The sequence below is a fragment of the Peromyscus californicus genome, unplaced genomic scaffold (assembly GCF_007827085.1).
Source record: "Peromyscus californicus insignis strain IS unplaced genomic scaffold, ASM782708v3 Scaffold_9__1_contigs__length_137607984, whole genome shotgun sequence".
Taxonomy (NCBI): domain Eukaryota; kingdom Metazoa; phylum Chordata; class Mammalia; order Rodentia; family Cricetidae; genus Peromyscus; species Peromyscus californicus.
In genome coordinates, this window is record NW_026294617.1 from 30,761,149 (window position 1) to 30,783,965 (window position 22,817).

Consider the following 22,817-nt stretch of genomic DNA (forward strand, 5'->3'; position numbering starts at 1 on the left):
CTTTAAAAATTAAGGACAAGGAGCCGGGCGGTGGTGGCGCACGCCTTTAATCCCAGCACTCGGGAGGCAGAGCCGGGCGGATCTCTGTGAGTTTGAGGCCAGCCTGGTCTACCAAGTGAGTTCCAGGAAAGGCGCAAAGCTCCACAGAGAAACCCTGTCTCGAAAAACCAAAAAAAAAAAAAAAAAATTAAGGACAAGGAAACTTGGAAACAACAGAAATGATTTGTCACACATGAAGGATCCTCAAGAGTTTACCAGGAAATATGTCATCAGATTTTGTGGTTAGAATTCTGACATATATATTCAAAGAACTAAAAGAAAATACGCTGTCAACAAAGAGCCCTGTATTCTTTAGACCTGTCCTTCAGAGGCAGAGGTGAAGACATTGTCAAACAAGCCCTGAGAGTTCATCACTCATAAGCCGGGCCCCACTTCAGGAACTGCTCCAATGAGCCAACCACATAGAGAAGGACCCTGGACCTCCGTGAAGAGGTCAGGGCAGAGCACAGAGCAGAGCCTGGGCAGCAGAGAAATGCAGCTGAAAAATGGTTTTCAGTCACTTTTGTTTTTCTGTGTGCTTTAAGGAACTAACAAACTTGTTCAAGACATTTTTTTCTAAAAGCCAACATATTAGTATAAATTTCATTCAACTACAGGTTTTCTTTTGCATTTAATGAGAAAATCCATTTTCAACAGTAGTTTGTTTTGGGGGCACACATGCAGGAAGGCACAGTCTGATGACATCAAACAGAGAGATGGAGGGTCATAAAGGAGTTTTTGTTTTTCTGCTGTTGGAGACTGAACACAGGGCTCTATGCACAAGGCAAGTCTACCACTGAGCTAGCTATATCACCAGCCCAGAAGGAGAGGGTTTGGGGTTTTGTTTTGTTTTTATTCTATGTACATTGGTGTTTTGACTGCATCTATGTCTGGGTGAGGGTGTCAGATCCTGGAGTTACAGACAGGTGTGAGCTGCCATGTGGGTGCTGGGAATTGAACCCGGGTCCTTTGGAGGAACAGCCAATGCTCTTAACAGCTGAGCCATCTCTCCAGCCCTGGAGAAGTAGAGTTTTTATATTACTAAAAAAAATCACACTGCCAAAATTCAAGTCAGTGTTCAAACAGTGCTACTGCAGGTTAGTAAATTTAATTCCAATAGCAAACACAAAGAAAATAGCTACAGGATACATAACAGGAAATAAGAAATTTAAAGACTCTACTAAAAAAGAAAAATCAATTACATGCAAAAGGAAACAATGATACAAAAAAAAAAAATGAGGGCCAAAACCCCTGGGGCTGTATAGAAAACACGTAGGAAAATTACAGAAGTATCTCTTGATTTCTAACCACTACAACCCGATTGCTTACTTTAAAGACTTAATGAGCAGAGAGACAAGAGGACAAAATTGACGTGTCATGGCAGCCAGCGTTGCCGTCAGAGCCCAAGATGGCACTGCTCTGCGGCTCTTAGCCTCCCAGCCTTCCACACACGCTCACTCTGGGGCAGGGAGGCAAGAGTCAGAAAAATAATGGAGAAGGCACCTGTTAACGTGACGACTGTATTAAAAGGTTTGCATTTGTTCGTTTGTTTTGGTTCTTTCAAGATAGAGTCTCTCTGTAACCCTGACTGTCCTGGAATTCACTCCGTAGACCAGGCTGACCTAGAACTCAGGTTTGTCTGCCTCTGTCTCCTGAGTACTGGGATTAAAGGCCACCATCACCCAGCAAAACTAAAGTTTTATACATAATGATGTTTGATTTTTGGATAAACTTCAAGGAAGAAATTTCCAGAGGAAAACTTATTTTTCCTGTTATTCCCTATACGACCAAACACTATTTACATGAAGTATATATAACATTTACCCACCCTCTATTAAAAAGAAAAGGGAAAAAACTCTGCTGTAAATTAATTCTCTAGCCTGGAATCAAAGTTGCTACACTACTTTTCCTGTGGCTTTCTCCCCACTTGGAAAAAAGAAACAAACGAATGTTGCTTAGTGTGCTCCTTAGTGTGTACACACACACACACACACACACACACACACACACACACACACACACACACACACACGCTTCCAAGATCTTCCTCCCCCAGCCGGCTGACCTCTGGCTGACCTCACACTTCTCTCCTACCTGGGCACTCACACAATACACTACAAGCACTGGTCCTTGGAGCTCCTGCTCCCCAGCCTAGCAGTCCCTTCCACATTGTCAACAGGATGGACAACATTCCTTCCCTTCCAACTTTCTCCCAACACCCCTTCCCCCAAATCACATTTCCTTTGCACACAGCCTCTTATCATCCCCTATTTAAAATCATAGTACCCTGTTATATTCATTCGCTATTTACCACTCTCTAAAATGACCTTGTTTGAATGTTTAATGCCTGTCTCCCCTTCCAAAATATAAAACCCATGAGAACAGTAAAATAGCAGTTACTCTGTCTACTGTGTCTCCCAAAAAACTTAAAATGCTATTTTGTTTAAGGTTTGTTTTATTTTTAATTAGTTATGTGTATGTGCCACAAGCAGATATCTGAGCGGAGAAGGGGGTGATGGACCCCCACCGGCACCAGCCATGCCCCATGTGGGTGCTGGGTCCTCTGCAGCAGCCATACAGGGAAGGCTGGGAAGATCGACACTGTAGAACCACGCCCACTCACAGTGTGCTCCTGAGCTCCTCCAGTGTTACTATTCCTTTGGTTTTGTTGTGTCTGCCTTCCAGGGGGTGGGGGGGATGGGACAGACGGACACTGGGCAACCGCAGGAAGTAACTAGCTATACTCATTTCCAGTTCAAAGACTGATGAGATTGCAAAATGACCTATCTTCTTGTTTGGATTTTCCTAATTTATTTTATGTGTAAGAGTGTTTTGCCTGAATCATGTTTGTGCACCACATACATGAATGCCTCGTGCCCACAAAGGTCAAAAGAGGTCATCGGATCCCTTAGAGTTAAGAATGACTCTGAGCCACCGTGTGGATGCTGAGAACTGAACCTGGGTCCATTTCAGAGCCACAAACGCTCTTAACAGCTAAGCCATCTCTCCAGGTCCCTGATAAATCTTTTAAATCTATACTGATTCTTAGGACCAAGGACATGTCTCAGTGGGTAGAAGCTGGCTGCCAAGCCTGGCTTACTGAGTTCGACCCCCAGGAACTGCACAGTAGAAAGAGAGAAGCAATTCCTGCAAGCTGTTCTCCGGCCTCCACATCAATCAAAATAAAGAAATGCAACTAAAGCTCTAGTTAATGTTTTAAATATACATGCTGCTCCTTTCTGTCAACAACCACTAGTAATTATACACAAGTTGAAAATCATTTAAAACTATCACATGAGCCAGGCAGTGATGGTGCACACCTTTAATCCCAGCACTCAGGCTGCAGAGGCAGGTGGATCTCTTGACTTTGAGCCCAGCCTGATCCACAGAGCTACATCTGGGACAGGCAGAGATACACAGAGAAACCCAGTCTCAAAAACAAAAAAGAAGAAAAGAAAATTCAGTCTCATTTCCAAATAAATAACACCTACGTTTAAACAGTCAAAGCAGAGTAAGACAGCTATGCATCAATATTAGACCATCTCAATAGAGGTACTCAAGTTATAAAAATGCACCAAATGAAAACTATGACATTGAAAAGCAGTACACTAAAATTAAAAATTCATGCCAGGCGGTGGCGGCACACGACTTTAATCCCAGCACTCAGGAGGCAGAGTGACTTTGAGGCCAGCCTGGTCTACAGAGCAAGTTCCAAGACAGCCGGAGCTACACAGAGAAAGCTTGTCTCAAAAATAGAGAGAGTGACAGAGACAGAGACAGACAGACAGAAACAGAGAGAGAAGAAAAGAAATTTCTTCCGGCTGAACAACTCAAGTCCATGAACAGGCATGCGTACAAACAGATGTAAAGCTACACGAAGAAATCAACATGCAGTAAGTACCAAATGCTCTCCGAGAGGACACAACTGAAAAGAGAAAGCGGAAGTCCTGGGGAGGAGGACCGAGCTGGTGCCGCCCGACTGCAGAGGAGCTTGAGCATCACGGCAACTAACCCGGGCCCCCCAGCATGGGCCCCCCAGCATGGGCCCCCCAGCAGCACGGTCCCCACAGCACGGGCCCCTAGCACGGGCCCCACAGCAGCACGGGCCCCACAGCACGGGCCCCACAGCAGCACGGGCCCCACAGCACGAGCCCCACAGCAGCACGGTCCCCCAGCACGGTCCCCACAGCACCGGCCCCACAGCAGCACGGTCCCCCAGCATGGGCCCCACAGCACGGGCCCCCAGCACGGTCCCATCTCCAGACAGCAGAGGGAAAATAAACACAGAAGTTGTACTACTGAACACAACTACTGCTAACAGACAGACTGAAGCCAAGTTTCTATGTCACAATGAAGTCAGTCGTTCTTTTTGTTTGTTTTTTTTAAGATTTATTTATTTATTATTTATACAGTGTTCTGCCTGCATGTATGCCTGCACACCAGAAGAGGGCACCAGATCTCACTACAGATGGTTGTGAACCACGGTATGGTTGCTGGGAATTGAACTCAGGACCTCTGGAAGAGCAGCCAGTGATCTTAACCTCTGAGCCATCTCTCTAGTCCCTGAAGTTGTTGTTGATCTAAAATAGATTATAACAAATTAAAGATTATACTGCCGCATATGGTGGCACATACTTGAAGTGTCAGCATTCAGCACATTGAGGCAGGAGGATTGTGCTGAATTCAAAGCCAGCCTGGGCTCCACGGTGAGCAATGGGACAGTCTGGAGAATCTACCTTTAAAAAAGAAAACAAATAACATAGGAAAAGGGAGCTCCAACAGCACACTGGGGAGTCTGTTAGGTCAAAAGGAGGCTGTCCTGATCACATGTGCTCTGCAGCAGAGGTGCACCCACACATGCACAGACTTTTATATATATATATATATTCACCACCCACTGGGGGTGAAACAATTTCTCATGCAGGTAGTTCTAGACAGCATAAAAAAGATATCTTTAGATTCCAATGAGTTCATGGCCAGCCTGGTCTACAGAGAGAGTTCCAGGATAGCCAAGACTACACAGAGAAACCCTGTCCCGAAGGAAAAAAAAACAAAAAAACAAAACAAAAAAAGCTATCAAGGGGCAAAGCAGTTAAGAGTAAAAAGTGTTCTTGCCGTGCAGTGGTGGTATGCACCTTTAACGCCAGCACTCTGGAGGCAGAGGCCAACCTGATCTACCAAGTGAATTCTAAGACAGCCAGAGATGCACAGGTCTGCTGCGCAGGCCACGGGGGTGGAGTGGGGTGGGGGTGGGGTGGGGTCTCTTGTGGAGGACCTGAGTTCAGTTCCCAGCACCCATGTCAAGTGGCTTACCACAGCCTGTTAACACCAGCTCCAGAGCACTCACACGCGTGGGGGTGGAAGAGTGGACAACAACACAGAGCGGGGAGGATTAAAAGTAAAAGTAATAGTAACAATGACGCTAGCTAGGAGACAGCCAGAGAACAGGCCTGTAAGCAGCATTCCTCTATGACTTCTGCTTCAGGCTCCTGCCTTGGCTTTCCTCCATGATGAACTGTAACAGAGGAAGACCAACACTCAAATTAATGAATTCCCAAAGAGAAAAACCCAGGCCAGACGCCTTCACTGATACAGTTTATCAAATGTATTCAAAGAATAATACCAATCCTTCACAAACCCTCACAGAAAACAAGAGGCAGAAATACTCAATACATCCCTCAAGGTTAGTGTTACTCTAGAACTAAACCAGAGGGGACATCACTTCTCCTTTTGGCTAAAATTAAGAGTAAATCAAAATATATGTAATAATAAAAGTAATAAAAATATATCTAACAAGAAAAGAAATATAAGCCAATATCCCTGATAAACACAGACATAAAAATAAGTCAAATATCACCAAATCAAAATCCAGCAGCATATAATTGTCTGCATTGACCAAGAGAGATTTATCCTGGGAATCTGCTTCATACCTGAAATGTCAAGTGACATGACACAGTATATTACTGGAATAAAGGACAAACCGTATTATCTTATAGTGACCAATCACACTTATCTGTGTAGGACTAAAGGACTTTCCAAGATGTAAGACTTTCAACCCTAAACAAGGGTAGTCCCAGGTAAACTGTCACAGCTAGAGATGCCAAATGACATGGAAAGATCCATGACGGGTCCAATGCCCATGCACGTTTAAAAACAACACAACAGATGGGCACCAGCTACAAAAACAGCGACAGCCAGCACTGTGCCCAGTGACAGAAAGGCTCCCCCGACTCTTTCCTCCTGCCATGCAGGCTCCTGCCCACTTCTAATCAGCCTTGTGCTTTCTTGGTGGTTCTACCCAAAAGAAGGAAAGAAAAGAGGGAGAATGAAAGAAATGTATTCTGATTAGTACAACCCAAAGCTACCTTCACTCACAGGTTATGGTACTGTATGTGAAAAATACTGCAGAGCTCACCCAAAACACTGGAAGAATAATTATTGAGAGAGAAAAGTATACAGGACCAATCTGCAAATAAGTCAATGCAGCTTCTATACACCAGCAACAAAACTGGCACAACATTTTAAAAGACAACTGCACCCACGGACCCATGAGACGGCTCAAGGGTAAAGCCGCTGGCTTCCAAACCTGACCCCCACCCCCGCCCCGTGTTCCATCCCTAGCACCCACACAGGGCAAGGAGAGAACTGACTCCCAAAAGTTGTCCTCTAGCCTCCACACATACAGAATATCATGGCATGTGCACACACACGGAACAAAGAAACAAACATAAAGAAAAAAATTGAGACAATTCCATTCACAGTGTCATCAAAAAGAATAAAATACTCAGAAAAAAAACTGAAAAAGAAAGATATATAAATTTGGTATGTGTATTCCACATACATGTGGAATACTACTGAGTCTTTAAAAATAAGCAAATTCTACTATTTGCAACATGGATGAACCTTAAGAACATTATGCTAAGTGAAATAAGGCAGACAGACACAGAAAGGTAAGTACACTCACATATGAGTTACCTAAAATAGCCAAACTCAGAAAAGCAGAGAACAGGGCTCGCCAGGATGGCTTAAGAGGGCGAGGCCTAGGATCTTTGTGAGTTCAAGGCCAGTCTGGTCTACAGAGCGAGATCCAGGAAAGGCGCAAAGCTACACGGAGAAACCCTGTCTCAAAAAACCAAAAGGAAAAAAAAAAAAAAAGAGGGCAATGCTTAACTAACGTCGATGGACATAAAGTTTCAGTTGTACGAAATGAACAAATTTAGAGATCTGCTGTGACACATTTTGACCATAGTAAACAATACTATATTACACACTTAAATACAGCTCCCCCCCCCCCCATTTTTTTTGAGACAGGGAAGCCTGTGTAGCCCCAGCTGTCCTGGGACTCACTCTAGACTAGGCTAGCCTCGAACTCAAGACATCGGCCTATTTCTGCCTTCCGAGTGCTGGGAGTAAAGGTGTGTACCACCACCGCCCAGCTTACAGCTTCTTTTTTAAAATTTAGGGTTTATTCACTGAAGAACATAAAATTCTATGTGAATACTTTAGATCAGTAAATGAAATTCTCACGTTCAATGTGATAAGATAGGAATTCTCCCCAAATTGATGTAGATTCAAAACAATCTGTACCAAAACTCAAGTGGCCTTATTTCAAATGCAGACAGCCCTAAAATTATTTATAAAAAATATATAAATGGGCCGGGTGGTGGTGGTGGCACACATCTTTAATCCCAGCACTCAGGAGGCAACGGCAGGCGGATCTCCGTTAGAGGCCAGCCTGGCCTACAGAATGAGTTCCAGGACAGCCAGGGAAACACAGAGAAACCCCCTGTCTCTAAATAAATAAATAAGTAAACAAACAAACAAATAAGTAAATGGGTGAGTGAGTAAATAAATAAATAGATAGATGAGCACATCCATACATGGATGGATGGATAAATAAATAAATGAATAAATAGAGAAAGAAAGAAAGAAAGAAAGAAAGAAAGAAAGAAAGAAAGAAAGAAAGAAAGAAAGAAGAAAGAAAGAGAGAGGATGTATGAATGGGCTGTAAATGTAACTCTGTGGCCGAGTGCTTGTTTAGCATGTTTAACTAGTACCATGAGAAAGAAAGACAGTAGAGGACAATTATGGTCACTGACTATATGAAAAGAAAATAATGGGCTGGAGAGATGGCTCAGCGGTTAAGAGCACTGGCTGCTCTTCCAGAGGACCCTGGTCAATTCCCAGCACCCACATGGCAGCTCACACCTGGCTGTAACTCTAGTTCCTGAGGACCCAACATATGGCAAAACACCAATGCACGTAAAATAAAAATAAATTTTTTTTTAAAAAAAAGTGTTGAGCCCAGGCGGTGATGGCACACGACTTTAATCCCAGCAGAGGCAGGTGGATCTCTGTGAGTTCAAGGCCAGCCTGGTCTATAGAGTGAGTTCCAGGACAGGCTCCAAAGCTACAAAGAGAAAATCTGTCTCGAAAATAATAATAATAATAATAATAACAACAACAACAATAACAATAGTGTGTTGACAGGACATGAATAAAACTAGACTTCTCAAGTACATGACTGATGAGCAGGCAACATGGCACTGCCACTTTGAGAAACAATTTGGAAGTTTCTCTGAAAGGTAAACAAGACACAGTAATTCTATTCCCTTGTGCGTACTCATAAAAAGGAAACCAAACATCCACAGAAAGACCTGCAATCAAACATGCAAGGTGTATCCTTTTAAATAGTCTGAAACTGGAAACAGTCCAGATACCTATCAACTGGTCGACTGACAGACGTGGTCTATCCATAAAATATATAGTACTTATTAGCAATAAAAAGGAATAAAGCCCTCATACATGCTACACTATAGAACAGTCTCAAAAGTGTGCTAAGAGAAAGATGTCAAACCTAAATATATACATAGGATTGATTTCATTATGCAAAATGGCCAGAGGAAGCAAACATGGGGGACAGAACAGACTGGCTGCCGAGGTAGTAGGGCTGGGGACTTTGGGGACTTAAGACTAACCATAAACAGGCTGCAGGAAATATTGGGGGTGGGCATAAAAACTTATTCTAAAGAAAGCCTAGGATATTCTTAATCCTATACATTTATTAAGAAATACTGGGGGGGGAAGAAATACTGAATTATATACTCAAAATGGATGAATTATTTTTGATATTGAGCCAAAAGACTGATTTCTTTAAAAATACCACTCCAAGGAGAAATGAAAGCAAGTCCACACAAAAGCTTGCACAAAAATATTACTCATAATAGCCAAGATATGGAAACTCAAGTACCTATCAACTGATGAATGGATAAATAAAAGCAAGTGTATCCATGCAAAGGAGCATTACTCAGCAAAATAACAACAATAAAGTACCGACGCAGGCTATAACATGCACAAACTTTAAAAACGTTATGCTGTGTGAAAGAGCCAATCACAAGATTACATTTTGTACTGTGTACTTGCATGAAGTACTGACAAATGCACAGAGATACAAAGTAGATGAGTGGTTACCTAAGGCCACAAGGATGGGGGCGAAAATGAGTGACTGCTAATGCTTGTGATAGTCAGTTCTTGATTGGTCAGATTCTTGATTGGTGTTACTGGGGATCGAACTCCATGGGGGGCCTCCCCCATGCAAAGCAAATACTATACCACTGGGCTACATTGATGACCCATATGATTTGTTTAGGGGTAAAGAACATCGTTTAAATTTGAGTACAATAATTGTGCAACTCTGAATATACCTTAAAATCTCCATTGAACTTGTACATTTATAATCAACTGAATGGCATGTGGTTAGTATTTCAATAATGCCTCTACCTCTCCCCACCCCACCCCTTCACACGAACACACACACACACACACACACAAACGGATACACAACCTGTGAACAGGCAAAATTATCAACCCTGATTTGGTAGGCCCATCACAACCACTGAAGAGACTTAGAAAAACCCCAAAGTTTCAAATTCTTTCCAAACATACTCTAGGTTATTTTGTAGCTATTTATGCCCTCTAAGTACAATGATTAATCCAAGTAATCAAGTTTAAAATAAGATAACATTGCACGCCTTTACTCCCAGCACTTAGGAGGCAGAGGCAAGCGGATCTCTGTGAGTTTGAGGCCAGCCTGGTCTACAGCGCAAATTCACGAACTACCAAGGCTACAGACAGACCCTATCCTGACTCGGGGAGACGGGGAGAAGGAAGAGGTAACATTAAATACTGAAATTTTAAATGTTGAAGACACTTCACATTTCTACTTCTCGTATTTACTGGATGTATCAACTATAGTCACATGAATGAACTCTGTAAACTGCACTGCATTCTATAAACCTTATTCCTAAATCCCATTAAACATGAAATCCAACAGTTCCCAGTCTCACATGAAGTCATTCAACTCTCTGAAGAAACTGTAACCCATACAATTTTATCTCAGTAAGGCCCGGACGGACATCCTGGCACTTAGAGAAAGTGAGTAATTTGCCCATCTTAAAGAAAAGCAAAAAAAAAATCTAAAGATCAAAGGAGCGATCTCTAGTATAGTTTCTCACTGCCCGATCAAAACAGAAACCACAGAGTGGTGTCATCAACACGGGAAAGATGTCCCAGGGTCACAGTGACGCGGCCCCCATCTCACTCTCACTTGCTAGACTACTAAGAACTTAAAGAAAGGCTATTCTGTTCGGAACGTGGCTCCTCTGCGGACAGCCCAGCAAGTTGGCCCATGAGGGGCATCGGAAACTGCACTGGGGCTGACTCTCGGCCCCGTGGGTTAGTCTTCTGTCCTTTGCTGACAGAGTGAAAATGTCCCACTGGAGCCTTGAGTGGGTCCGGCCGCCGCGCGCGGAGCGCCGCCGGGGCAGAGTGGGTGCCGAGGCGCGCGGAGCGCCCACGACACTCGCGGCGGGGTGCCCCCCCCCCCGGGGGCCAGCTCCGCGGGCAGGGGACCCGGGAGGCGGGCGCCGGAGCAGGGCGCTCCGAAGAGCCCCGAGGTTTCTTGTGTTGTTGTTGTTTTGTTGCAAACACAGATTGCGATCGCAGCCCCGCTCCCCGGGGGGGACCGGGAGGCGGCGGCGGCGGCAGAGGGCCCGCGGAGAGTGAGAATAAAAGAACAGCGGGGTACAACCTGTCGTGCCCGCCCGGGCGGCGGGGAGCAGGCCCGACGGCGACGGAAACTGCCGCCCGGGACGCGCTTCCCCCGCAGCCCGGCCGCCCTGCGATGCCTGGCGCCGCGAGGTAAACAGAGCGCGCCGCGCGCGGTCCCTCGGCGCCACGACCGTTGCCCCGGGCCGCTCCGGTGCGGGCTCCCGCCCTGCCCCCAGCTCCGCCGGTGTCACCGCCCCAAGCCTCCGGAAAGCCCCTCCGCGGCCGGAGCAAACAACACAGGCGCGGGGCGGGGGCGCCCGGGAGGAGGCGACACTCGGGACGGCCGGGCTGGGTCGCCGCGCCCTCTCTCTCTCTCTCCCTCCCGCTCGCTCCCGCCGGCCTCGGCCGTCCCCCGCGCTCTTACCTGGCTCTCCCGCCGCGTCGCCGTGGCCCTCGCCCTTCCCTTCAGGGCCCCAGACCGGGGCCGAGACGCCGCAGCCGCCCGCCGTTGGCCGGGCGTCCTGCGGGAAGCCGAGGGGGCCTCCCCGGGCCACCGCGCGAGCCGCTCCGCACCCCAGGACGAGACAAAACCGCGCTGCGCCGCCCCGCGCCGCGCACCCACTCCCCCCCCACCCCTCCACCGCGCGCACCGCCCCACAGACCCCCCCCAACCGCCGAGGCGACGGAGGCGACACGGCCCGGCGCGGGGAAGCTGCGGCCGGCCCCCGCCCTCCGCACCCGCCTCGACTCCTCCCCCTCGGCCTCCTGCCGCCGCCACCAGGACACTGGAGTCCGCCTCCCCCACCCGGCCGCTCCGCGCGCTCCTCCCTCCCCGCGCGCCGCCGGGGAGGCGACACCGCCAGTCACCGCAGCGCCTGTCAAACCGGGCCGGCTATTTATACTCCCCGCCGCCCTCGGGCCCCCCGCAGCCCGCCTCCTGCGCTCTCGAATCCCGCCCTCTCCTCCGCGCCCAACTTCGCCCGAACCCGCCTGCTCAGGTGGAGACGCTCGCCACTCGTCCCGCTCCGCGTCCCCGGGGCTTCTCCCCACATCTCCCCCCCCCCACGTCGCGCGCTGCGCTGCGCTGCGGCCGCGGGACGGGCGCGTGGGGACGGCAGGGACGCGCGTGCACCTGCAGCCCGGCCGGGACGACCCGCGCAGCCCTCGGGCCACTCTCGGGTCCCTGCTGTCACCCCTCATCCCCTTCCCAACTCGGGGTCCCCCTCCCCAGGTCTCCGAGTGACCGCTCCGCACTAAGGCAGGGCGTTAGAGAAGTGAGGGTTTGGAAAATGAAACTCTTGTCGGCGCGGGTGTTCCAGAGTACCCCGCGCGCGTCTCCGGGCTCGGTGGCCGGTGGTGGCGCGGACGGGCGGGCGGGCGGGCGGGCAGAAGCGCGCGGCCCGCCCCACCCGGCCACTGACGCACGTGGCGCCCCGCCCCGCCCGCTCGGCGACCGGGGGCGCCGCCCGCTCCGCCTCCCCGCTCGTCCCCAGCGGACCCCGCCCCGTTCCCAGAAATTACCACCGCCCAACGGCCGGGCTGCGCGGCGGTTGGTGCCCGCGGTGGCCGGCGGGCGGGCGGCCCAGCGCGCAGCTGCGGAGCGCGGCGGGCGGCCCCCGTTCGGGGGGGGGGGGTCCCGGGGAGCCGCGACCGCCCGCCCCAGCCTTTGTCGCTCCTCGCTCCGTCCGCCGCCGAGAAGTAACTCAAGTCCCGGGATCTTCGGGACCAGGGTGAAGGAGCGCGTGTGAGTGGAGCAAGAGTATCTTGTTCCAAGTGTCCGCGAATTGGGGGGGAGAAAAAGGGAAGCCAGCGGGAGCTGCAGGCTTCTGGTCTGCACACTTTCACACAAAGGGGAGCCTCTGAGCAGGGCACTCTCACGCGCCTTCCAGGGCACAAAAGCCAATGACACGGTGCCCGGGATGTCCTGCGTTTGCAGCGGCTCGCTAATGGTCTTTCTTAGGCGCAGTTATGCATGCAAACGCCCGGGTCTCTTCCCCCACCACCACCATTCCCCGCCGCCGCGGCTTGTATTCGTTTCTTTAACAAAGAGCATCGGCGGCTGTCCCGGTGCGCGCGGGGGCCGATCCTGCTGTGCTCAGACTCTCGCAGCCTCCCTGCGGGAGACTCGGCTCTTGGAAACAGTATCCACCGGGTTAATTTCTGGGCTCCCACCGACCCGTTTTTGATGCTCTACAATCAGTTTTTACGAAAAAGAAATCCTGAGCGGTTTGATAGCTGTTTAAATGAACGTGGGAAACGTGGAAATGACCCTGGAATAGGGCTCAAATGTTGGAGACAAATGGGAGGCTGCTGTGTTTTAAGTCCCTGATGAACATAAGAATTTAACCTCATTTTTAAAAGCTGTTATTGCCTAGTTGGAGGTGATTCTTTCATATCTTAAAAGGCAACTTTTTAGAACGACATTCTCACTCTGAAATGTGGTAGAAACCTGAATGAGCAGAGTGATTAATCAACTATCCTCTTAACTCAAGAGAAGTTTTCAGTCTTGAGTTCAAAGGCTTAGTGACTATTGGCACCCCTCTGAACTACATGTAGGAAGTATCAATAACTTTCAGACCTTAATATATAATAGGATACTGCACACACAGCATCCTTTCTGGAGGACGATGTTTATCTCCTGTTTCTGATCAAATAAATTATCACTTATGAGAACCACTGTCCACTTTGATACTTTCTGAGTAAGAATACTGCATCTCCCACATGGCAGGAGCTTGCTTGCTTTCATTAAAGACAAATCTTAAATGCAGGAACATCCTGTTCCTATTAGCTACTTTGAGAAGAAATGTTTCTCCCATTTCCCAACCAAAGTAAGCTGGAAAGTCCCAGGCAAAAAAACTTGCTGCTCTCGGGGTTTTTTGTTTTTGTTTTTTCACTGTTCCATGCATGCATACACTTTGAAATGTAGATCTGAGAGCTGAAGAGATGGCTCAGCAATACACACTGATTTTCCAGAAGACCTGGGTTTGAGTCCCAGCACCCACATTATGACTCACAACCATCTGTAACTCCAGTTCCAGGGTATACAATGCCATTTTTTTCTGGCCTCTGTGGGTAGCAGGCATGCACATGGTGCAAAGAAATATATGTAGACAAAACACTCACTCATAAAATAATAAAACAATGCTTTAAAAATGCAAGGTAGATCTGTCATAACTCAGAGTTAGAACATTCCTCCACCCTGTTGATGTTGAACTCAGATAATTTTATTTGCTTCTGGCCAAAGCAACATGGACAGAAGCTACAGGGTAAAGACTCGGAAGGTCCTGGCCTCAAGAGGTATTGCATGTTTCTGCTCGCCTTCCTAACACTCCTGGCTTACACAATTTGAAGAACATGTCTGGAGAGTCTGCTGGTCCAAGAACTAACTCTCTCTCTCTCTCTCTCTCTCTCTCTCTCTCTCTCTCTCTCTCTCTCTCTCTCTCTCTCTCTCACACACACACACACACACACACACACACACACACACACACACACACACACACACACACACACACACACACACACACTGGGAACAGGCCTGGAACCATTCCTAACTTATAGCCAGGAACCTGTATGTTGTGCAACAGTTTCTTCCAAGATTGAAAGATTCCATCCTGCAGGGAAGCTCCTTAAGCAGGAAGGTAAACAACTCAAAAGAGCTTCAAGAAGTCCCTGAAACTCACCAGATTCACTAGGCCCCCTCCTGCCAGAGTAAGCAATAAAAGCTGAGAGTCCCGGTCAGAAGAGCAAAGCCAAGCTGCAAAGAAGACTCTGACACCAGAGCAGCTGCCTGGCAGAGCAGAAATCAGCCTCACTACCTGGAAGAGGTTTACACAATTGAGGTACCTGGAGAGGACACCCTCCGACCTGCTGAGCTGCCTGCAGGCTGTGCAGTGTGCTCCAGGTTCCCAGCTTGGTGAGCTGTCATCCCTGCTTGGAGGGGGCTTAGGTGATGCAGCTGTCTTTGAGTCATACCCCTGTAAGTAACCCCAATAAAACTCATTGGCTCACCAAGTTGGACTGTGGTGGTGTCTGTACTTTGGTCTGTGTGGGTTCTCTAGCAGGAGCGAGTAGATAGTGTGTTGAGTCTCCCCAGGAAAAGTTTTGTCTCACGACACTGTAGACTATAAGACTGTGTTGGTTGGTTGGTTGGTTGGTTGGTTGGTTGGTTGGTTGGTTTGACAGGGTCCTCCTGGCTGTGTGTCTTAGCCTGGCCTCCAACACAAAATTCCCCTGCCTCAGCACTGAGGCCTAAGATTATAGGTATGCCCAGCAACATTATTGCTTTCTGTCCTGCATTTTGAGTATGTTTGCTTCCCATATGAAGTGATCTGCTCTCTTGGAATGAGCCAACATAGGGGAGAAGGAGGGTCTCTGACAGAGCTCCTTGGAAGAAGGCCTTCAGAAGACACATGCCTTGTAGAAAGAAGCCTATAAGAAACCAGAAAGGCTGACCACAAAGTGTCTTCAAGACCCAAGGGTCGGGAGGAAAGGTTGTCTGAGGAAGCCGGAAATCCCAGCAACAAGCTAAGGATCATGCAACAGATATCTGTGTTATATCTGCATTGATTTTAGTTTTTATATCATGTAATTCATTTCTTAATTCTACATGTCAGCCATTAATATATTGCCATCATCGTTTTCCAAATACTATAAAGTAAACATATTACGGAACCAAGTCTGAGCCTGGCACACCCCTTTAAACTGAGCACTTGGGAGGCAGAGGCAGGCAGATCTTTGTGAGTTTGAGGCCAACCTGGTCTACAGATCGAGTTCCAGGACAACCAGGGCTACACAGAGAAACCCTGTCTCAAAAAAAACCAAAAAAAAAGGAATTCAAGTCTGAGGAGAGATACTTCACTTCTTAAAGTACTTGCCATGTAAGCCTGAGGAACTGAGTTTGAGCCCCAGAATCCATGTTGGTTTTTGTGTTTGTTTTTTAATTTTGTTATCATTGGTGTTTTGCCTTCATGTATGTCGGGAGCCCTGGAACTGGAGTTACAGACAGGTGTGAGCTGCCATGTGGGTGCTGGGAATTGAACCCAGGTCCTCCGGAAGAGCAGCCAGTGCTCTTAACTAATGAGCAGATTATCACACCAGCCCCCGGAATCTAACTTTTTTTTTTAAAAAAAGCCAGTCATGAACTAGGCATGGTGGCACATGCCTTTAATCCCAGGCCTTGGGCGGCTGAGGCAGTAAAATCTCTGTAAATTCAAGGCCAGCCAAGTCTCCATATTAAACTGCAGGCCAGCCAAGGCTACATAGTGAGATGCTATCTCAAACAAACAAAACACAGATCAGGCATGGTGACTTGTAACTCCAGCACAGGTCGGGTCAAGAGCTGGTCTAGGCCTCCTGAGGACAAGCACCTGAGGCTGACCTCTGGCTGGCTGCACATGTGCACACACACACACACACACACACATGCACACACACTCACACACACACACACATGCACACACACATACACACACACACACACACTCACACTCACACACACATGCACACACACACACTCACACACACACATGCACACACACACACACATGCACACACACACACATACACACACACACACACACACACACACACACACACTCACAAAGGTTGAATCCAAGTCCCTCTATACTTAGCCATACTTTTCCAACCATTCCACACTTCCCCTCTTTCTCAGACACCCATAAAAAATAGTTAACATGTACCTGGGTCCTCCGCAAGGGCAAAAAGTGCTCTTCACCGATGAGCCATGGCTCCAGCCCCAGGTTTCAGATGTTTTATGTGCACATATATACATATGCATATGCGAAGGCAAATTAAATATACACAGGGTTATATAATGTGTGTTGGTGGAATATTTTTATACATCTTTTCTCTGTGTTTATTTCCCCCTGTGTTCTCTTTAATTACACAGAAAGTCTTTTTAAATTTTAGCCTGTCTCCGGTAGGACAAGCTGAGCAAAGGAAGAGGCTTTCCTGCTTCGATATCAGCATGTAGAATTCGAGAGGGACTCTTTAGGCCCATGGGGGGGGTGACAACAGTCATGGAAACACAAGAGGAAACTTGAGTTGGCCAATAAACTAGTTCCTTCTACTAACCAGGATATTTGCTTTAAGATGATTAGTTATTTCTTAATTAAATAAAGCCGTATTCCTTTATAATCTTGAAAGTCAGTCATCCAAGAACAAGGTATAGGCTACTCTGACCTTGCCTGGGAACTCACACACCATCACTCTGACACCATCAGTTAGTGATCTAGTTCAGTGTGGGAAGCCACTATTCAAAGATATTAATACCAACAGCTGAGTGGTCAGGGACCATGCTCACAACAGTGGGTGGATAACTAATCAGTACTTAAACTCAGGATTCTTTCATCTCAGGCTGGGATATTCCTGGCTGTCAATGACCATACACACTTTAGGAGATCAACCAGAAAAAACTCTTCTTTGCCTCCTACCCCACCCTCCACTTAAACAAGTGGTTCTGAGCGACCAGCCATTTGAATTCTGGTGTTGACCTACCTTGTCTAGCTATGGACCAGAATCACTACCCTTTCCACACTCCTTCCTGAGCTCCTGCAGAGAAGGTAATTCATGCTGCTACTTTTTTTTTTTTTTAATGCGTAGGAGTGTTTTCCCTGCATGTATGCCTGTTGCCCAAGGAGGCCAGAGAATGAATGCATCAGATCCCCTGAGACTGGAGTTACAGACAGTTGTGCGCTACCATGTGGGTTCTGGGAATTGAACCCATGTCCTCTGGAAGAGTAGCCAGTGCTCTTACCTGCTAGAGTCATCTCTCTAATCCTTTATCGTTTATAAAGCTGAATCTTTTTTTTAAAGATTTATTTATTTATTATGTATTCAATGTTCTGTTTGCATGTATTTCTACAGGCCAGAAGAGGGAGCCAGATCTCATTACAGATGGTTGTGAGCCACCCTGTGGGTGCTGGGAATTGAACTCAGGACCTCTGGAGGAACAGCCAGTGTTCTTAATCTCTGAACCATCTCTCCAGACCGCAGAATCTTTTAAAACCTGTGTAGGGGTCAAGTTCCGAAAGAGCTGTCAGTTGGGTGGTGGAGGCACACACCTTTAATCCCAGCACTCAGGAGGCAGAGGCAGTTGGATCTCTGAGTTCAAGGCCAGCCTGGTCTACAGAGTGAGTTCCAGGACAGCCAGGAATACACAGAGAAACCCTGTCTCAAAAAAGCAAAAGCAGGGCTGGAGAGATGGCTCAGAGGTTAAGAGCACCGACTGTTCTTCCAGAGGTCCTGAGGTCCTGAGTTCAATTCCCAGCACCCATATGGTGGCTTACAACCATCTGTAATGAGATCTGGTACCCTCTTCTGTGTACATAATAAATAAATAAATCTTTTTAAAAAGAGCAAAACAAACACAAAACAATAACAAAAGAGCTGTCTTAGAAATAACAAAACAAAATTGCTTTTGAGAGGACATGTTAAATTTCTAGACTACAAGGAAGAAAAATATTTTTTACATTTATTTATTGTGTGTGCCTGTTGTGTGCAAAGAGACGCCAGGACACACTTGAGGAGACCAGAGGACAGCTTGAGAGAATCAGTTCTCTCCTCCACCATGTGGGATCCTCGGATTGAACTCAAGTCATCAGACTTGACAGCAAATGCCTTCACTTGCTGAACCATCTGACTGACCTTAAGGAAGGAATTTTTGTTAGTTTGTTCACAGCCTTGGCCAGCCTGGAATTTCCTATGCAAACCAGGCTGGCCTCCTCCAATTCATAGAGAGCCTCCTGCCTCTACCTCCCTAAGTGCTAGGATTGAAGGCGTGTGCCACCACAGCTGGCTCCCAATGAAGTGATCTTTGAGAATGAAATTTGTACCATCAAATGGAATCAGATAAAATAAGCAGAAAGTATAAAGTTTTCAATGCACAAAAGAAGTTAGTTCCTCATGATTATGTCCACATAATGGTTTCTACTAAAACAGGCTGTCATGTCACAGTTCGTGTTCTTGGGGTTCTTGACATATATCACTTATATATTATATATAATTTTATATAATATGCAATATATATACATACATATGTACATATATAAATTTTCCCCTGCCCCTTTGGTTTCTTTTGTTTGTATTGAGACAGGGTTTCTCTGTGTAACCTCCCTGGCTGTCCTGGTACTAACTCTGTAGACCAGGCTGGTCTCGAACTCACCGAAATCTGCCTGTCTCTGCCTCCAGAAGGCTGGGATTAAAGGCGTGAGCCACCATTGCCTGGCCCCTTTGTTTTTTTGAGACATAATTTTACTCTACATCCCAGGCTGTCCTGAATTCACAATGCAGCCCAGGGTGGCTGGCCTCAGACTCCTGGCAATCTTCCTACCCCGGCCTCCCTCCGGAGTCCTGGGATTACAGCCTTATTTTATCTGCTCATGTCAACCACCAAGGACAAAAAGTACCATCCTCTGCTCCAGCCTTGATGGCAGCACTGTATTCCACGCTCCCAAATTCATGAACGGTGCTACCGACTCCCTTCTGCCTTGCCTGCCTGCTCTGCCGATAAACCAAGCTCTATCGCAGAGGCCGGGCTCCCTAGCTCGGGACATCTGTATGCATGGCTTGCCAACAGATCCCTCTGCCTCAGCCCGTGGCTTCGGCCGGCTCTTCCTTCCTGTCTGAGCACACTCTCTTTTCTGTAACTGCTGGTTAACTGTTACTAAGGAGAGGGGGAGGAGGAGTGGCAGGGAGAGTCAAGATAAGCCAACCTGGAGGCTAAATGCTCCTCACGGGAGGCCCAGGATGAAAGAGGAAGACCCACAAGAAACAGCTGGAAGAAATGGGAAGAGGGCTTGAGGACTGTAAACTATAAAGAGGGCCAGTGAGACAGCTCAGCAGATAAAGGCACTAGCCACCAAGCCAGAGGGCCTGCGACCCACATGTTGGAAAGAGACAACCAATTATACTCTGACCTCCACAGGTGCACTGTGTCATAAACTCCCCGACCCACACTCAAAATAAATAGAGTGCGGGGCGGTGCCGCACGACTTTAATCCCTGCACTTCGGAGGCAGGAGCAGGTGGATCTCTGTGAGTTCGAGGCCAGCCTAGTCTATAGAGAGAGTTCCAGGACAGCCACAGCTACACAGAGAAGAAAGCCTGTCTCGAAAAAATAAACAAACAAAAAAAGATAGATGAATGGGTAGATAGACAGACAGATGATAGATAGATAGATAGATAGATAGATAGATAGATAGACAGACAGACTGACAGATGGATGATTGATAGGTAGGTAGGTATAGATAGATAGGTAGATAGACTGACAGACAGGCAGACAGATAGATAGACAGACAGACAGGTGCATGTATGTACCTGGTACCCACAGAAGTCAGAAGAGAGTGTCAGATTCTCTGGAATTGGAGCTACAGGTGGTTGTGAGTCACCATGTAAATGCTGGGAAATGAACTCAGGTCCTTTATCAAAGTAACAACTGCAGAGCCATTTCTGAAGCCCCCAAACGTGATGATTGTGCAGCAGTATTTCCTAGACAGACTATCGCCTTTGGCATAAATCAAAATTTGTTTTCTGTTATTGTTGATCTAGAAAAGTTTGTATCAGCCTCACAATTTGTAATCAATAATGTCTTATGAACTCTTAGGTTTGCCTTTGATTTAAGGAAAACTCTATCACATTTCTTTCATATAGAAATATTTTGGGGCTGGCGAAAGGGCTCATGAAGATCACTGACTGCTCTCCAAGAAGACCAGGGTTCGATTGCCAGAACCCAGATGATGGCTCACACAACTATCTATAACTCCAGTTTTAAAGACTCTGATGCCCTAATCTAGCCTTTAGGGCATCTGCATGCACACAACATATCCCTACACAGACACAAATACACACACACACACACACACACACACACACACACACACACACACTTATTTTAAAAATCCTTTTGCTGTTATTGTTTTTGTTTTTCAAGACAGGGTTTCTCTGTGTAGCCCTAGCTGTCCTGGAACTTGCTCTGTAGACCAGGTTGGCCTCTAACTTAGAGATCCACCTGCCTCTGCCTCCACAGTGCTGGGATTAAAGGCGTGTGACACCAGCCAGAGTCCAACTTGGTGAACCATTGAGTTGTATTGGGGTAACTTACAGGAATGTGGGTGAGGGGTCACTTACAGGAGCAGAAATGACTCAAAGACAGTTGCATCACCAAAGCCCACCCCAGCATGGGTGACAAAAGCTGGTAACCTGGAGCATGCTGTACAGTCTGCACACGGCTCAACAGGTTGGAGGGTGTCCTTTCCGGTGCCTCAGTTGGTCTAACCTCTTCCAAGCAGCTGCTCTGGTGTCAAGAGTCGTCCCTGCAGCTTGGCTTTGCTCTTCTGAGAGAGACTATGGGCTTTGATTTCTTCCTCTGACAGGGCGGGGCCTAGTGAATCTGATAAGTTTCGGGGACTTCCTGAAGCTCTTTTGATTTATTTACCTTCCTGCTGAGGGAGCTTCCCTGCAGGATGAAATGTTGCAGTCTAGAGGACACTGTTACACAACACTGGTGCAAAATACTGAAATAACCTAAAACCTCAAACATTGTGGAAGCAGATTTTCTCACTTCAAACTCCCTCCCAAGAGGAAAACAAAGAAAACTCTGTGTATGATGTTAAGCCTTCCTGGGAATGAGTCAACACATATCTGTTAATACCAGTTAGGGAACCTGCTCAGGTAATGATTCCACCAATGTCCAGCTTGGTAACCAATTAGTTTATTGGGTTTACTTAACAAGCATGAGTAAGGGTTTACTTAGAGCCTCATGAGTGACCCCAGAGCAACTGCGTCACCATCATAATGGAGACCTCTGGAAAGTTGCATTACTAAGGACCCTTTCAGTTAACCTTCATCTTCCTTTATAAATGCTAGAGTCTCCCAGGATCCCTTGCAGTTGACAGGAGGTGGGAGATCGGGAGGTGGCGGGAGGGGGTAGGACGGTAATGTTTGGAATTCCAGATTCCAAACCTGTGAACATTCCTCTCCCCTCCTAACCAAAGAATGTCAATAGCTCCTTAGCATTGTCACAGGCTTACCTATCTCCCTTGATGTGTTTATTTCACTGCTCAGATTACAAGGTAATCTTATGCTCCAGAATGGCAATGGGATGCCCATGTTATACCTACAAGAAAAAGCTATACTGCAGTGTACCATCTTGCGCAGACTTCAGGAATGTGCAACTAGGGAGACGGAGATCGAAACCCACTGTGCTTATAAAAATGTCTTACTTTACAGTTTATGAAACTACTTGGCCACTTGAGCAGATAGAGTCCAAGAGCCCACCCACACTCCTTCCCTAATGCCATCAGTTTGAGAGGCCTTGGTGTTCAAGTTCACCGAACTGAGATTCACCTGTCCCCCCTGTAATAGTCTGTCATTTCCTCCTTAGTTTAGATGGTTCCCACCCTTCACAACCCAAAGCGTCTCATTCAAACCAGGATTAGATAGTGTTTGTAGATGCATTAGAACCTCTGACAGAATAGACTGGAAGCCTTCCGCCCCTGTGCTTCATAGAACAAAGAGATGCTCAGCAAAGCCTGCATCCTACAGCCCCAGAGGAGGCAGTTGCTATGGAACGGTTTGTGTCCGATCATGGGCCTCATGGCCAACGACTATTTAAGCTATTCTTTTAGCTCACTAGCCAACTCCCGTTCTCAGTGTTTTCTGTTTCTCAATAAACAGTAACTCTTGGTTTGAGACAGGGTTTCCCTGTGT

At 47.2% G+C, this 22,817-nt stretch overlaps 1 protein-coding gene across 2 annotated transcripts in view; it reads right to left on the reverse strand.

Annotated features, from left to right (window-relative positions):
• Elf2 (E74 like ETS transcription factor 2) overlaps positions 1-11,696 on the reverse strand; it is a 90,690-nt gene extending 78,994 nt beyond the window's left edge. For both annotated transcript variants that reach the window (XM_052730212.1, XM_052730210.1), the window contains exon 1: positions 11,513-11,696. The gene's annotated coding sequence lies outside the window, so the exon portion shown is untranslated. The remainder of the gene's footprint in view (positions 1-11,512) is intronic.
• Between the last annotated feature and the right edge of the window lie 11,121 nt (positions 11,697-22,817).